The sequence below is a fragment of the Podarcis vaucheri genome (genome assembly GCF_965113315.1).
Source record: "Podarcis vaucheri genome assembly, chromosome: 8".
Taxonomy (NCBI): Eukaryota; Metazoa; Chordata; class Lepidosauria; order Squamata; family Lacertidae; genus Podarcis; species Podarcis vaucheri.
This window is the reverse complement of record NC_138766.1, coordinates 72,742,916-72,761,247: the sequence shown is the minus strand read 5'-3', so window position 1 is coordinate 72,761,247 and position 18,332 is coordinate 72,742,916. Positions and strand designations below refer to the sequence as shown.

The following is an 18,332-nucleotide window of genomic DNA, read 5'->3' as shown; positions in this document are numbered from 1 at the left end:
GCCCTTCATTGCAATCCTAATGGGCAATTTCAGATTCATGATGAAGAGTAAGACAAACAGGCAAATGGCCGTAAGCACGCAAGCTTGAAGGGGCTTCGTTGCCAGCTCATTATAGCTCCACTAATGAGATTTCCATCCAATTTGTGGGATAGCAGAACTCTACTCAAAAAGGGGGATAGAGCCACTGATACAGTGGGATTACTATGCCCTATTTTTAAAAAAAGAGAAAGGAAAGAAATAACCTTTGTAAAATTCTAAATTCACTGAGTTAGTGCAGTGTTCATATAACACTAACACAATGCATAAACAGTTGTTGGATTATTTACTTTGCTTTCATCAGCTTAGCATAATTGCTAAAGTAATGGAAACCTCATATACCCTACTTAAGCTGCAATAAAAACACAATTTATGCACAATCTTCAAATAAAATAAAGAGCATAAGTTTTTCTTCTGCCATCTTGAGCGTAAACAGATGCTGTTTATCAGAATCAGTTTTGAGATTGGTAAAACGGATTGAAGAAGAAATGGAGAGTGTATGATCCCAGCCTGTCTCAGCTCATGAAGAGGTAGTCCCCATATGGCACAGTATCCATAAACATTTAAAGCTATTTCCCAATGCCCCACGATTTTTTAAAGTGAGCCTGAAATATATGCTGCTTCAAACTCGTAGCTTGTAGAGAAGGAATGCAGAACTGTGCCCCCTCCCAATACTGTTATTTCCAACACCCCTGGCCACTGGCCATTTTGGGTAGGGCTGATGGGAGCTAGCATCCAACCACATGGCGAGGACACAGGTTGTCCATCCATATTATAAAAGCTGTGTGGTATTCTTAGATATCATATATAGCCAAGAATCAACAGGACTTGGAACTCTGCTTGCTGGGAGATGTGGTCAGACGTCACATCCACACCATACATTTAAAGTACTCTTATACCACTTCAACTGCCATGGATTATACTGGGGATGCTTAGAATTGTGGGTCTGTGAGGTCAGCACCCTTAACAAACTATAATTCTCAGGATTATCTGTTCAAGTGGTATAAGAGTGTTTTAAATTGAAGATGTGGTAAGCAGGTAGAAAAGAGAACTTCCTGGATCTAAAGAGAAACCCGGATTTCACAGAAGTTGTGTCTGGGTTCTACTACTGTAGGCTGCATGTGGGCATGGGTCCTCACATGGCGAATGCTTCCACCATAGAAGAAGAACATCCCAAAGAAAACTAGATATCAGAGACAAGGGTCCTAGCCTTCTTTCCAACACTTACTCATCTACATGCATGGTAATATTTTTATGCATCGATATCATTCAGTCTTGGGGTGTACTAGTTAGGAATGTGTGAGAAATTCAATTCAGTTCACATCTGAAGTTGAACCTACCTAATCTGCACTTTGCAAAAAAGCCTTTAAAATTGACAACTGCTCCAAATTTTTCAACACAGTTCTCCACTCAGGTCACAGATTTGTTCAGTCAGTGATGACCTTGGGAAATGATTAGGGCTTTGTGTTTTTAATTGCCCGGGTTAACTGTTGTGTTTCTCCTCTATAATCTCTGACGTTACTTGTTTATTCAAAATCAGTTTTATTATACTGATACCTTTCAACAATATGTTGTCTGGTTAGCACACACATCCAAGAAATCAACTTATGTAGGATATGATCTAGCACATAGGAAGGAGAGAAAGCAAGTTTTTTCTATACCTGAAGGTACTGAATATTAAAGTTAAGTGTCTCAAATATTTGCACATAATTGATTTTAAAGACCACTTCTCTGATTGTCTATGAAGAATAATGTAGGGTTGATGTTTTTTAATGCTGTCAAATAACAACCTATGTTTATTTTCAAAGAAGGACTGCCCTCATGAGGCATTTTTTAATATTTGGGTAATATCCATCATATCAAGTTTAACATTATTTTCTTAATGCGTATAGCTCTGCATGAATCTGGACTTTTTAGTTTGCAATAATGAATTTTACTAATTTACCTGTCTTTAATTCATCAGTGTTACTTCTGAAGTTTGGAAAGAAAGACAAATTTTATTGTGGAGTATCACTTTAAATCCCTACCCCCATTCAAAAACGCTTTCAGTGAAGTAAAGCAAGTAAATTTTAAAGTTGAAAATAAGACAATCCTGGGAGTAAAAATCAGTCACTTATCAGTGTACTTCCATGTGGCTCATTCCGAATTCAGAATTTGGAACACAAATTTAGAATATTGAACGTGGCATTATTCATTACCTGGCACTCAGTCACTCAAGGCAGTTAGCCAAACAAGCTATCTCTCTACATACAGGTGAACCAACATTTCTGAGAATCTTAAAAAATTGAAAACATTCATAAATCAAAATAGGAGGTTTTCTATGAGAGAAGCTAAGAATGAGCCAATTTTAAGTATACTGGATGTGAAAACAAGCCGGGTTTCCTGACAAGACGCCTCCATTTGTGCCGACGATATCAATTAGTGACTATAAAACAGACTTACCAAAGATGATATTTCAATCAGTAATAAGCTTTCTAGATGCAAAGAGGACATACTTTCTTTTCTCTGCTTCTGTCTGAGAGTCTAGGAAGGACAATAATGATTACTGTAGCTGGCGGATGGAGGAGAAGCATATGGGATTAAAAAAAAATAAGGTTGCTTCTGAAGTGACATTTCGAAAACTTCCTCAGTTCTCCAAATTGAATCACAAACTTTTCTGCAATGATTTCTGCCAGGTTTTGCATTTGTTATCCAAATGAAAAGAAATTATTTCCCTCACTTACTTTGTTCTCATAACTATTATTTCCTGGTTGTGCAAGGGCATGATTTGGGGGCAGAAATCCAGGGACCCACTCAGCAGAATGAACATGAAGGACCCCAAACCCAGGAGGGTTTGAGGATCCCTCACCTCCATTAAGTCCAGAATCTACAATTACCTAACTATACTCCTAAGTATTTTGATGATACACAATGTTTTCCTATGGAGTATGTTTAATTCTAGACCACTATGCAAAAGTACTAATATTCTGGGCACTGAATAGTGAGGAACATTTCAGGTGATAGTATCATAAATAACACAAATATTATGTTAATATTTCCACCTGTCTATTTTTCTAATGTGTGTGTGTGTGTGTTTTCTGAAGTGCGAACTGGTGTTACAGGTATATGTAGCTGGTGATTTTTGTCATTCACATTCTTTATCCATATAAAAAATGTTGGATTGCCTCTGAAACTTATCAGACACAAATCTCAGTGCTGTAACCATATACCATATTATCCCAAGAGCCTTGCTAACAGGAACCCGAGCCCAACAACAGGGAGAAAAAGAAGAGAAGTCAGCTTATTCCAAAAATCTGCTGACCCACAAACCCAGTCAAGCTGAGGAACAGTTTGGATGTTGAGGGAAAAGGTCCTAAGATCCATCTTTATCCACCCCCATTTTATCCCCAAGGGAACCCAGAAGAGAGGGATATTCTTTTATCTCAATTCAAAGTTCTTTTTTTCAGGATATCTGTCGCGCTCCACACCAAAGGACTTTTATGGTGACAAACAGAATATTGTTGTCGTCTGGTGTTTGAAAATTATGTTATCTCAATCACATATATAAGTAGGAATATTACATAAATAATACAATTCACATTCACAAATAAACAAGAACACCAGCCTCCCTATGTTCTGATGTTCCTTTTCTGGTTGTCACCATAGAATCTGTCCTTGAAGCCTGATATTTCTGCTGGTCAGTGAGGGAAAACGGACTCTTCTTATTTCACCTCAGCACCACAGCAGTCTTCTCAAAATGGCGGATGGTGCCAGTAGCTCAGGAACAAACTTATAGCCCTTTATAATCTAAAAGAACTTAGACAAGGAACTCATACTGTTGGGGAAATGCATAACTCTTAAACAATTTAAAGGAAACCTCACAACTAACCTATTCTTAAGGGTTCAAGGCCTTACAGAGAGGAGAGAGCAGGCATCATGTGAACGGTACTGAGGTCATGCACAGAATGGTGGCTGCTCTCTGCTTCAGGGGTCTTGCAAAACATGTGCAGAATCATTAAAGTGATATACACAAGTGGGTTACTCATGCATGATCAGGTCAAAAAGACTACTGTTGCAGCCAGTGCAGACTGATAGAGGCAGGAGTGATGCAGTCAATTTCTGTGAGAACCCAAAAACTGACTGCACCATCTTGCCTGGAGTGCTTTGGGAGCAGAACTTTGCTGCAGAGGGATATGCTGATTTGAGCTGAGAGCTACAGTAATGTGTGGAGAGAGAATGAGAGACACAGCTGAGGTTCCGAGTGGAGATGCTGAGCTCTAAAAAGTGAACCCCTAGTTCTTCTAACACACTTTTTAAGACCATTGGGATCTCTTAATTTATTACAGGGATACCTTGGGACCTTAAAAACATTCTTTTCATTCATTTAACCTTGAAAAAGTGTCTTTTCCTTCATCCTTCCCCTGCCCATGTGTCCCTTTAAGCCTTTATTCCTATTTGCATCAATAATTATTTCTGGATCTAATAGATATGGAACTGTAAATAGTGAAAGCAGAAAAAAAGGGGATGAAGAGGAGGGAAATAATGTTGACCAGGATGTGTATAATGATTAATATTCAGCATACAACATTTCTCAAGGATGGTATATATAAATACCTAATTTTGTGCCATTATCATAGAAATGTTGCCTAACCTTAGCTACCCCTTACTTACTTATGGTCTAATTATCATGATTTTAACCAATGCTTTTCCATTCCAATAATGGCCATATCTGGATTTATCTTTACTTTCAGCGTCGTTCATATCACTCATGCAGTGAAAATGGTAGCAGGAATTTAAAGTTATTTTAAAAAAACATAATGTTTTTTTAAAAAAAACAACACCACACAACAGCATTCAAAATAAAAATAATTTTCTTTTCCTGCAAAATTGTGATTTAATTCCATTTAAATTAATTTCACTCTGTAACGTATTTCACTTCAAGGATCTCTCAAAGGCTCCTTCCCCACCCACCCCTTTTTTACACCCAGCCTGGTGATAAAAATTAGAAAGCAAATAAATGAGATGAGCAGCAGCAAGGAAACTGGATGCCTAAAAGTGCATCAAATATAATTGGAAGAGCAGAAGAGAATGTTTAAAGTAAGTTCAAGAACAGCGATAAGGCTGGAGGTGATGTTATCTATTGGACAGAAGAAACCATTAACATACACCAGAGTGTTTTCAATCACTTAATCAGAAAACCCTTTTCCTGAGCACTGTTTCTTGTCCATGTGCCACAGACAAACATAAATATTTTGGATTTCCTGCATCCTTCAGTCTGATAATAGCCTCTTAACTATAAGCCCTTCCCACCTCAAAGACAAAGCTAAAACAAATGATAAAGCAAGAAAGATAGAGATGATTTCTATGCCAGATGAGTTTGTGAATACTCCACAAAGGATCTGCTGTGACTTTTTTGCAACTTCCCTTTAACTTCAACTCGGTAGACAAAAAAATGGGGCAGGAAAATGGCTTAGGGTTCACTAATGAAGCTGCTGGGCTATATTACAGTAACACTGCAGTGGTGTCAAGTTCATCTGAAGCAGAGTTTCCTTGCCCATCACATACGAGACTCTAAAATGTCAGCATTTCATTTTAACACGTATTTTTATTCTCTTTATTCTGTCTGACTGTCTGCCTCCTGACTTACACCCCATTATTCACCTGAAGCTCAAAGCAGCTTTCATAGGCTTCCTTGGAGGTATTTCATCCAGCTAACTTACCTGCCCGAATTCTAAGATGTGATAAACTTACTCCAGTGACGGCAGTGGTTGCGGTGAGGGTGCCTAGTGTCAAGTGCGTAGTATGAGATACTGCCACTCAAGTGTGCACTACAGTACATAGGCAGTTCCCAATGCCGTGCGAGGATTGTATAATATTGCAGGATGAGCACTTCTAGCAAAAAATAATAATGCTTTATTCTTTTGGAGGTTGCTTGTAAATGTATATATAAATATGCATTTTCTAACACTGTATGTCACTGTGAGATTGTTTATGTAGTAAGAGACAAATAAATGTAATTATCATCAGTGATAGAAAATGGGCGGGATTCAAATAATGAATCTGCCAGTGGAAGTCTGCACAAGGAATGCTGCTAGTACAATGAGGCTATCCATCCTCTCCTCCTCCTCCTCTTGTGGTTGGGAGAATCTCCCAGTGCGGTATGGGGGAAGGAGAGGGCAGATTGTTCCATTAGGCAAGCAGAAATGAAGAAATTGAAGGTGCAATCTGCTTAGCGCTACTTCGAATTCCTGCCAATATTTTTACTGCTAGTCTACTAAGCTGGGGAGAAGAGGCAGAACGGAATGTGTAGGTCTTACATTGTGCAATAGCCAGTCCCGTAGGCTGCCCACATTTACCACCTATGCCATGGGCTTAAACACTTCGCTAATTAATGAATTTGATTTCTAGTCCGCAGGGCCTATAGTGGGTAGCAGCAGTTTAAAAACATGCCAAAGGCCAGTCACACTTGGCCAAATCCATTTTGGAGATAGTAGCATACTGGATCAGAGAGAAGTGGAAATTGGCTCAAGAATGCTTCCTTGCATTCCTATGCAACTCCACACTAAGGGGCTTTATATTGAGTTACAATACAAACTTCTGAGGTTCTGGGATCCAGTTCAGGCTACCAAGCTAGTAACTAAATCAAATATAGATAAGAGTCCACTATACTTTACAGCCAGCTGGGATGAATGCCACCAGATATCTTTAAGATATAACTGTGAAAGCAAGATCATCGATAGCTAATGAATATGAGGACCTCTTGCATATGGGGAATATATGTTTTCAGTCTGCAAGTTGTTGGCAACGTAACCTTCTCAGTAACCCCAAACAGTGAGGGAAATGGTTTTGAATAGGGCATGAACTTCAAGGAATGGAATGATAAAAAGACATCAGTCCCAGTACTTTCGTCATCAGTTTACACATTTGGCAGAATCCAGTGCTCAAACATTTCCTAATTCCAGTTTGAATGCTCCCTAATGATGGGTCCAAGAGTTGTTCTGCAAAGTTTAAGACTTCTCTCTGGCATGCTGGTATACAATGAGTTTTATCCATTTTAGGATGTTTCAATATGCACCTAAAAGATGGTTGTTGTTGGCGTCCATCTGTCTCAAGAGACAATGGAGTGCACTTCCACCAAAGTCAAACGACTGCAAGCCAGAGCAATATGATTGGCACCAGCTTGGCTGCAGGATTTGCCAGGAGGTGTACAACCATCCTTGGAACTCCATTCTGCATTTGTGCTTACTTCTTAGCCTTTTCTTCTCCCAAAGCAGACCCACTGATATTAATTGACAAGATGGTCATGAATGACTTAAGTCCCTTTGCTTGATTGGGCCTGCTCTGAGAATGATTAATCTGACACTGTCTATAGACTTTGGGAAACTGTGGGATAAATCCGCCTTGTATTCAACGTGCTTAAGTCTAATAAATGCATGAAGGGGTTAAGACCGTAGCAGGCATGGCCAAACGTGGCCCTCTAGCTGTTTAGGGACTACAGTTCCCATTATCCCTGACCACTGGTCCTGTTAGCTAGGGATGATGGGAGCTGGAGGGCCAAGTTTGGCCATGCCTTCCATAGAGTAAGCTATTCTGCCAAGCTTAGCTAGGTCAATTCCCCTAACCTTGGGAGGAAGGGTTATCAAACTCTTATTCTCTCACTTCAACCATATGAACCCTACAGTAAGAAGGTCTAAGCTGGATGCTCCAAGCTTAGACCGTGTGGCTTATGCAAGCCATCTTTTTATTTCTGTACAAATAATTTAGAAACATTTACCATTTTGGAACCTAAGTTACACTGACCTTTTTTTTTTTTTTTTTTGCTGCTGTATAGAAAAGCACATGAATCTGAACTTTGAAGAGTTTGTAAGTAAACCATTTTAGCAAATGCGTGGTTTCTCTGTATGTCAAGGTTAGTTGGGAACTTGGAAGCGACTTACAGTAGAAGGGGGTATTTTAAAGTCTATATTTCCACACTTTATTTTGCTGTATGCTTTTAAATCTCTGCCAGGGCTCTCTCACTATAGAGCATTTGCCTCAAACCTGAATTTAGGCATCCAGTGAATTCTCCTTTTTATATTATGCCATAGCTATTATTTCCTTTCACCGAATTAAACCAAGAAAAACCTGAAAAGTAAACCCTTACAATATTGTGCTAAAGTATTCCTAGAAGACCCTGGACTCTGGACCAATCATCACTACTTGCTTGTATCTGTTTTATATTTCCGCTGATTGTTGGATCTTTGATCTAGTTTAATATTTGTCATGCTTCCCCCCCCCTTGGGTTTACTAATGGATTTTGTAGATGAAAGACAAAGATCTATAACTCTATTAAAGAAAAATGAGAGGAGTGGAGGGGGGGAGAACAACTAACTTCCTCTGCTCCTCTTACTTTTCCTCCTCCCATTCAGTTATTCCAACCACAGCTTACCTGCAGCATAATCACTTCAATCTATGTCATACAGAAATACTAGATACCGTATTTTTCCGTGTATAAGACACACCTGTGTATAAGCCGCCCCCTATTTTGGGGGACTCAAAATTAAGAAAACGCACTATGCACTATCCATGTACAGTGGTACCTCGGGTTACATACGCTTCAGGTTACATACACTTCAGGTTGCAGACTCCACTAACCCAGAAATAGTACCTCGGGTTAAGAACTTTGCTTCAGGATGAGAACAGAAATCGTGCTCCAGCAGCGCGGCGGCAGCAGGAGGCCCCATTAGCTAAAGTGGTGCTTCAGGTTAAGAAAAATTTCAGGTTAAGAACCGACCTCCGGAACGAATTAATTACTTAACCCGAGGTACCACTGTATAAGATGACCCCTTATTTTAAAAATTTAGGAAAAAATAAAGTCTTATACATGGAAAAATATGGTATCTACAGGCATAAAGCATACTTACCTGCAGATACATGAACTGTTACCTAAACCCCCCCTTAAATGAGGGGGACTATTCCTGGAAGGACAAAAAGCAAGGGGAGAACTGCTTAACCTTTCTACATCCCCTTGGTGAACCATAAATTTAAATATTCACATAAGGGGGAGTATTTGGGGAAGAGGCATAGCAGGCAGAGAAGGGGTTAGATGCCTGCTCCATCCACCCCCACTGGAAGTGGCTTTTCTTCATTTAAAGGAGTCATAGGGCTACTACTCACACATGGGTTTATGTGCAATGTGTAGTCTGGGCCTTAGACAACAGTAGTTATTGCTGTCTATAACTAGATTGTTGTGCATGGTTTTTATAATGATTTTTTGTTGTTTCTTTGTTTGCTTTTTAAGTGGCTAAAATAGCCTGTTGAAATAAAATATCCTGTTAGATACACCACTGTTGGTGTCAAAGGCTACTCAAAATATTGGGTGAGAACACAGGTCAGAGACAGAGTGCATGCTTTGCATGTTCTAGGTTCAGCCCTTGGTCAGATGATATCAAGCATGTGATGATACAAAAGACCCCTGCAAAATGCCCTGAGGAGTCACTGACAAGCAAGCAGACAATACTGGGATAGGTGGATTAAGTTATTTTAATCCATGTGCCAAGAAAACCATAGCGTGCTTGCAGAGGAAACTTAGTCTTGAATATTTATAGCGGAACTGGGAAACCTGTGCCCTGCCTGATATTGTTGTACAACTCCCCCCACAAACCCTGACCACTGGCCTTGCTGGCTGAAACTCATATGAGTGCAGAGTCCAAAGATATACATTCCTCATCACTCCTCTGGGGAAAGGGAGAAGCATGGTTGCAGGATGGACCCCAGGGACACTTCTTTCATGTGCCCTTGCTGTTAGAAATTATTGGGCGTACAATCATGACAAGGCCAGATTATTTGACCAGTTTGCAAGATTGCCTTACATACAGCAGAACTGGCTGGAAGGTTCTTCTCCTTGCCTGCTCTTACAGGCTTTATTTTTTGCTGGCAGAGAAATAGGGCGACCAGATGCAATGGAGAACAGAGCTCTTGTACCTGTGCAAAAGGGAATTTCAGCAGGTGCGGATTGCCTCAACCCTTCATGACAAGCTGCACCTGCCAACTTTCCCTCTTCTCTACAAGCATTCAATCCAGGATCCCTGTCCCCCTTTCATCTGGGCACCCTACAGACAAAAGCACTGTATCTTCCCCCATCCAAGCTCTTGGTACTTTCTTTTCCCTTATCCCTTTGCTAGCGAATGTCTATTATCAGAAACAACAGAAGTTGTGACAATGGGAGTAGTCCATATGTACACAGTTGATACAGTGTTTCCCTGGGTACAAATGGGCTTTGTCAGTCATTTGAATAATGATGGACCAGAAACTGCAATTTGTGCTCAAATAAATAAACCAAAGCAGGATATGGAAAATAAAGTGAAGCTAACTTCAAGCCATCTTCATAAAGAACAAACACAACCGACACCTTTTCTCAAGTTTAATACCTGCCATTTCTGTTTGTGTTGTTCTGTTGTTAATTTACTTGCTGAAATTATTTGATATGTAAAAAATAAGAAGATAAATATTAGCGCCCTTGTAATAAGCAAGCCTATTTAGATTACATTTCCTCCAGTTCTGATTTTGTAGCACATTTTACACAGGATCTAATGTAAAATAAATCATAGCACCACTGTTAATCGTGAGCGATTCTACAACTAGGGGTGCTCAGGTTTCCTTCCTTCCTGAGAAGTAGGCATCATCACTTTCAATGCCTTGTACCCACCCAGCCAATAATTACTTAAGTCCCCTGGCTCACGTCTCTTTGTCTAACATCTATTTCTTCTCAGAACATAAACTGCTAGCTGATTTTATACCTAACTAGGGAAAACACAGGGTCTTCAAGGGTGGATCTTAATGGACTGGGGGCAAAAGTCTTCAGTACTGATTTCTGAATACCCTACTAAGAAAAATGGCACTAACAGGTATACAAAAATATCACATATTCCTGATGCATCATGACTTAAAGTTCTTTTTCTTGAACCAAGTAGAAAAAGTTCTTCTATCACCAAAAAAAGAAAAAGAAAAGATTTGCTGCCAAATTTCACAGTAAGGATTCTTGAACAAGCCTCAGCCGAGATCTCATCTTTAATTCAAAACTCACTGATATTTATGTCTGGCAAGACACTATGATATATCAATGTTTGTAGGGTACAATATCTGGACTATAAAACCTCAGCAGAAACATTTACATTTTTAGGAAGGAATAAACAGATGTATGCTAAGGCTGTTTGAATGTGGCAACATTACCAACATTAAGAAAATTCAGGTTTGGGGTTATTTGGGTTTTCTGAAAAGGAAAGGGGGAAAGGCAGTTGAATCACATTGGAATCTCAAGACAATTCCAAGATGAACTGACTTGGAGAGTAAATGACCTCTTCATCTCAGTGATAAAGTTCCAGCCAAAATATTCTCTCAGCCTGAGACGTGATTCATTAGAAATATGTACATGGTGTGGAGCTCGACTCTCTATCTGGCAGAGTCCGGCCTGCAGACTGATAAGGAAGCAAATGCAAATGTCCTGATAAGAACTGAATGCAAATATTTATGATATGATATTCCCTGGGAATTATGTGGAGATAAAACAAAGTGTATTATTTTCCCGCTTCTCTTTCAGGTTTGCCAAAATGCCCTTTTTTGCTTTCGGAATTTGCATTTCTTCAAAATTGATTCGGCTTGCGTATTATGTTAAGCTATTTGTTTGCTAAGGATGGTAATTAGTTACTGTAATTACAGCAATGACAGTTGCTAAATTGTTTTTAAAGCATTACAGTGAGCCTGTGCCAGAAGATTGCAGTATTTTTTTGGATTTAAGCAGAGGCTGGAAAAACTCCCACTCTAAGGCCAGCGTGGGATTTTCGACTACAAAGCTGCTTTTCCTGATTGAAATATTTTTTTTAAAAAAAGAAATCATTAATTTGCATTGATTGTAAGTAACTAACTTTAAATTTTGGTTTATTCACAGATCACAGAAATATTAGTGATAGTGGGTCCTGTGGGAAAGGAGATACAAGGGGGACTCCCATCGTAAATAAAAGTGAAAGCTGATAGCAGAGGGGGAAAGGGTCTAACTATTACTTGGAGCTTGTTAATTAAACCCTTCAGTCTGGTTTTTTTAGATAATTTCTTTTTTAAAAAACAACAACACAATTGTAAAATGTCTGATTCAAAGTCATTCCTGAACTTTTTTTGGAGGGTCTATGGCTAATATGAGATAACAGAAGGGACAGAGTGGGTAGAGAAGAGAGGAAGGAGAATCTCTTCTAAAGAATGCATTAAAGTTTCACACAAGGAAACATTACCAGCAGCCCTTTGCGGTGTGACATCATGCATACAACCAATCTTTTGCAAATCATACCTAACGAATGAACATGGAATGTGTCATGGGATAAACATCTACCATTGCCCCCCAGAAACCTTCTCCAAGGATCACTGTTTATTCCACTTCTTTGCCGTGCTTCCTCTAACTCTGGTGATTTTTTGACAGCAGGGAGAGCAGGTGGCTTAGCAGTGGAAGCACCCCAGGCAGGAGGCCTTCCTGTTCCAAGACATGTGGTCCCAGGAGATTAGTTTGTGTAAGAGTGTGGATGTGATTAGGGATGTGCGTGTGCATTTGTGTGGGTGTACATGCATGTTAACCCTAAGGCTTTCATCCATCTCTTCCTGTTTCTCTTCTCTGCCGCTCCCCTATAATCTCATTCCTCACAGTATCTAGGAAAAGACATAATAAACACGGCCAAAACAAAACAAGCAGCCTGCTTTGCCCCACCGCACTCTCTAACAAAGACTGCCTACCTGAGCAGATATGCATACACCCATATCGCACTCTGCCTCTATGTCTCACCACTTCTTTGCATCCTGTGATTCTTCACAATCCCTTTCCCCCCACCCTTCCTCTACCACCCACATCCATTTGTATTTGCATTCCTTTTGCAACACCTTTGCAACCTGTACATTTTGCTGTGCCTGCAAGCAACCTGCTCGCCTCCATGTGAGCAATCTAAAGAGTGTTTCTTTCAAGGGACCTTTGCTTTTCCCCACTTGCCAGCTGAAAAGGTTCCCAGAGCAGCTTACATCAGATCGATAAAAACAATAATAAAAAAGACAGCCCATGCCCTCGGGCCTTACAGTCTAAAATACACATGGCACAAATGAAATACAGGGCATGCAGACGAAGAAAGGCAAACTCAGGCAACAGGTCCCAAAGCTGCTAAGTTTTTCTAATGACCAGCTTGCATAGAAACAGTCCGGGGAAGAGGAGAAACCCAGGGGAGCTGGTCTTTCAGTTGGGTTGATGGAGTGGGCCCTACTGTCACTTCTCTCCCTTTGTTGCAAGTCAAATGGAATGGGAGTTGGTTTGAAACTTTCAGCACAATCTGTAATAAAATAAGCAACTATCTGACTTTTAGAAGACATCTGAAGGCAGCCCTGTTTAGAGAAGTTTTTAATGTTTGATGTTTTATTGTGTCTGTAATATTCTGTTGGAAGCCACTCTGAGTGGCTGGGGAAACCCAGGCAGATGGGTGGATTTAAAATATTATATTATATTAATTATATTATATTATATTATAATTGCATAGTGGCTAAGAGTGTGAGCCACTGTGCAGATTTCAACCCACTCTTTAACTCACCCAATGGTATTATGCTAGTGACTATTCTTTTTAGCCTCAGCCCCTTTCTGAAAAATGGGGAGAATAATCCTAGCCAAAGTTATATGGCTGCTGTGATCCTTTTGTTCTAAGAATTACTGAGATGATATATTTGAAATCCTTTGTGAGCATTTCCAACATGTGTTTTATAAATCATCAGGCTTCAATCTTAGGAATACTTACCAGAGAGTAAGCCCCACTGAATACAATGGGATGTACTTCTGAGTAAACACACCTAAACACACTCCTGTGAGATGTGCAAAAATAGTACAATCACAGTCATATTCCATGGCTTTGGAAACTTTTGTATAAGACCTGATGCAAACTGGCAGAAACTTACCCAATAAACCTTTCTTTTTATATTGCAGAACAAACAGACTGACCCTATGCTGGACTAACAGTAAAGCTGTGTCCATAGGAATTGACAGGGTCATTCATTCAGTGCCACCACCCTGACTTATGCATTCATTCCAGAGCAGTGCTACAACAGTGTGATGGAGAAACATCCTGAGCCACCATGGAAATATCAGTAGGAATGAAACTGGTCCTTTGAGTAGACAATGCTGAGATGCTAAACCAAATAAGCACCAGCCCCCCACATATCACACTTGTGGCCTCTTACACTTTGCACAAAAGGAGGTCAAAACAGAGCACAGATTAATATAAAATTATATAATATTAAATTAGGGGAGAGGCCATAGCTAAGTTGTAGAGCAGATGATTCGCCTGTAGAAGGTTCCCTTTTTCTTTTCTTTTTTACTGTGTTTATTTATAAAATTATTTCTGACTCAATTTTTGGCCCCCAAAGGAACTTAAAACTAGCTAACTTTAAAAACTCATTGTAAAGCTTTAAAGCAGGTGCAGGGAACCTATGGGTCTCCAGATGATGCTGAAATACAACTCCACCTCCCTTGCCATTGGCCATGATTGCAGGGGATGGTGGAAGTCATATTTCAGTTAATATTTGGAAGGCCAAAAGTTTTCCCCATCTGCTTTAAGGCCTTAATCTTCGACATTCCAGTTAAAAATATCAAGTGGCAGGTATTCGGAAAGCTCTCTGCCTGAGATCCTGGAGAGCTGCTGCTATCCAAAGCTGACAGTACTACACTAGATGGACAAATAAGTGTGCCTTGGTAGAAGGCAGCTTTCTATACTTCATAAATCTTACCCTATTATGAAGAGGATGCATACCCTCCAATATGTTGAGTCGCAAAACCGGGACATGTGTCTTCCCATCCGTGCTCCCTCATGAGTCACATGACCTGTGCAAAATCACAGATCCTAAAAGGGGAGGAGGGCAAGACTGCAGCCCTGAAAAAGTGGTTGAGGGGTGAGATCTCGGCACAATATCATGGTGCCCCCAATGGCCAGCATGCTCTCATGGGAAAAAACAGGATGGCCTGGTTTTTCTGGGAACACTTGCGGGGTATGGAGGATGGACCAGTTTGCATTTTTTTATTTATACAAAGATGAAACAAAGTGCAGTTTGCACCATTTTATGGTTGTGCTGTTCAAACCACAGGTACAGATTACTTTCCTTAATGCTGATACTACCTTCAGTTTATATACTAATTTCCTGCCCTGTGACAGCATCTCTCTCTATCCAACCTGATAGGTTCAGTTCTTATTAGTGTTTAATAGATTTACAGTAATATCCCCAGCTAAATAAGGAATTGCGTGCAAATAGCTGCTCTGAGCACAATTCCACAATACAATCCACCAGCCAGGGCCTCACATATCTATAGACTGAACTGGATATACTGAACATCACCTTCCTTGTTGTATGCAATCCCTGCTAAAGTGTTAACTGGCACTGCTGAGAGTAGTTAACTATGGCTACATGCAAACTGTGACTATGCTGTGTAAAATTACCCAATTCTGAAATTAGGAGTGTTTTACTATGTTGTGACTGTCAGGGATTTCCTTAAATATATTAACATGTCAACAAGTTTTTGCAGAAGACGTAATCCTGTAACCATACATCTACAGCTGTTAAATACAAGTAAACCTTTAACTTCAGTCTAAGTTGATATTAATTTCCATGTTGGGTTGGAAAGAGATGCTGGCCTAGGAAGCTATATGCAACTTGATCTCAACATATAAGAGAAAACAGGTACCCTTAGATGACTGTGATTTAATGATGGCAGCAGATTATAACATCAAATGAATTTGGAAGTATTTATGGTGATTTAAGCAAACAAATCCTCTCCGCTATGAAAGTTAAAGATGATTCCCATGTGGCCCATCAAGAGTAGGATGAATGACTCTTAATCACATTTTGAGATATTCTCCAACTGCATCAAAGAAAATTCATTCTGCCCAGGTGTGCCTGAGTCTCTTTCCCTAAAACTTATGATGGTAGCTGATAGATGGTAAATATAAATTAGCTGCTTTGGATCAAAGACCAGCTGTAATGATGGGGAAAGAAGAATGGCTACATTCATCATATCACATATAGCAGATGGAGTCAGAAAATGACAGTATTTTGCTAAGCCAATGTAGGCATGGGAAGAAACAAGCAAACAGATATTATGTAGTTCAGCCCAGACTACTACACAAGCCTAGCAGACAATTTGCTGACTCTTAAAAGCTAATTATTTTGTTGTTGTAAAAGGGCTTTGTAAAATGTATTTTCAAAATCTAAAATGTTTAAGCAACGATCATTTTATTTATTATATGATTATATATAGTCAAATATTTTTAAGCCAGCTTTCATGAATACAGCCTTCTCAAGGTGGCTTAAATGCATAATGAATATACAGTTTTATCAGGAACAGTGCTTGGAAAGTTCATTTTAAAAAGGAATTAGTTCCAGTTCCAGGTCTCCACTTCCAAAAAAGAATTTGCTCCAACCCTAGTTCACCCCTTCCAAATGAGTCCTGCACTGGAGAGGGTTGGACTAGGTGCCTCTTTGGGTCCCTTCCAACTCTACAATTCAATGACTGCATTCTGTTTCAGTTTAATTCACAATTCGTTCAAGTGGTCTTCAGTGTTGTTTTTCAGCCTTCAGAATTTTACAAGCTGCTCTGCTTAAAGTATAAAATAGACTAAGAAAGCACCGAAACCTATACACAGTGTAAATGTGAACAATTGTTTGTTTATTTCCCCCCCACCAACAATTGTGATCTTTGAAACGTAAACAGCTACATCACTTTTCAGATAGGTTAAAAATGGTAACTGCAATGGCAACAATTAAACAGAGAGTAAGTGTGAAGAAACCCAGAGAGAGAGAGAGAGAGAGAGAATTGAATTTAACATCTCCCAAAGTTCTACACAAAAGACACTTAATTCGCCTTCAGTTCACCTAGAAATAATAGGATCTACTTTCAGGTATAATTCAATATTTTTGAATTAATTTGGTGAATTTGTTTATTTGCATTATTATTATTATTATTATTATTATTATTATTATTATTTCCATACTGACCTTCATCTGAAGAAATAGTTTAAAACAATTGTAGCAGTGGCTCTGTCTATGCTTTGTAGCTGGTGCTGCAGCCAGATGCAGATTGGCTGCAGGTGCCGAGATAACACAACTACTGCTGCTCTCAGCTGCTGGGGCTGACTTGCCAAATGGTAAGAGGCTCAGCAGTGCAAGTTAGCAGGACAAAGGGGGTAGCTGTAGATGGTGGTGAGAGGATTACCTCCTCTTACCTCTTACCTCCTCTCTCCTGTTTGCCTCCTTGCCACAAGCAGCAGTCCTTTAGTTCCTGATCACATGCTACATTGGCCCCGTCTTGTTTACTCCGAGCAGCGATCAGTAATAAATGCTGAAAAATAAAACATAAAATTGTAAAACAATCAGTGTAAATAAACCAAATACAATGCAATGCAACAAAAAAAGCAGCAGCATACACAAGATAACCTTTGGTTTAAAGACAGTGACATTACTGTATTACATTACTGCTATGTTGGTCTGGGGCAGAACCAGGATGATGGGAGCTGAAGGTTCCCCAACCCTGACTTATAGTGACACACCCACAATGTGTGGTGGAATGTCATTGCACTGTGCATCTCCCATAAGAACACAAGAGCCTGCTGGATCAGGCCAAGGGCCCACCCAACCCAACAAGGGCCCCTCCCACATTTGTCTCCATTCCCATCCCGTGCAAACCATCGCTGGTCATGAAATAAAAGTTGCTATTTTAATCCTGACATGATATTTTCTACATTTTGTCCACAATGGAGCTTTTCACATGATTTTTAAATACAGCATCCAGCTTGAAGAGGAGCCTTACACAGCTTGCACAGAATTAAATTTCTATTGGAGGTTCACGCTTGATAAGGATATAGCTAAAGCTCTAAAACTATTCTTGCCTCTTGGTGGAAGTCTTACGTTTCCTAGCTGGATGAACAGGTCTATACCACAGTTGCCTATGTCATTGTTTTTAAAATTTGCCTGGCCTTATTTCATCAGTGTTGTTTTAACTGTTTTTATTTAATTTTATCCATCATCTTGCGGCATGTGTGTGGAAGCTGATTCACTAACAAATAAATAACATGAGGGGAAAATCAAGAAAATTATGCATACCATAATTCAAAAGTCAAGGCATCACATAGAAGAACATTTGTATGGATAGACCTTTTTTTTTTAAGGTCACATGTTTGGAATTTTGAAAGCAAAAACAAAAACATGCATCCGATAGCATCACACGGCTCTCTCCTGCTTTTTGTAAACGTCCTTCTGAATATGATGGTATTATCTGC

The 18,332-nt window shown here is 39.6% G+C and overlaps 1 protein-coding gene across 3 annotated transcripts in view; it reads right to left on the bottom strand.

Annotated features, from left to right (window-relative positions):
* The window catches only part of ZFPM2 (zinc finger protein, FOG family member 2), a 466,093-nt gene extending 448,820 nt beyond the window's left edge, over nucleotides 1-17,273 (bottom strand). Inside the window, exons 1-2 of one of the 3 annotated variants that reach the window (XM_082235508.1) lie at nucleotides 17,053-17,273; nucleotides 2,479-2,559 (exon numbers count right to left, since the gene is read on the bottom strand). The gene's annotated coding sequence lies outside the window, so the exon portion shown is untranslated. Of the gene's footprint in view, nucleotides 1-2,478; nucleotides 2,950-3,904; nucleotides 4,045-17,052 lie in introns of those variants that run through there. The other 2 variants (XM_082235506.1, XM_082235503.1) reach the window with 2 other exon arrangements.
* Between the last annotated feature and the right edge of the window lie 1,059 nt (nucleotides 17,274-18,332).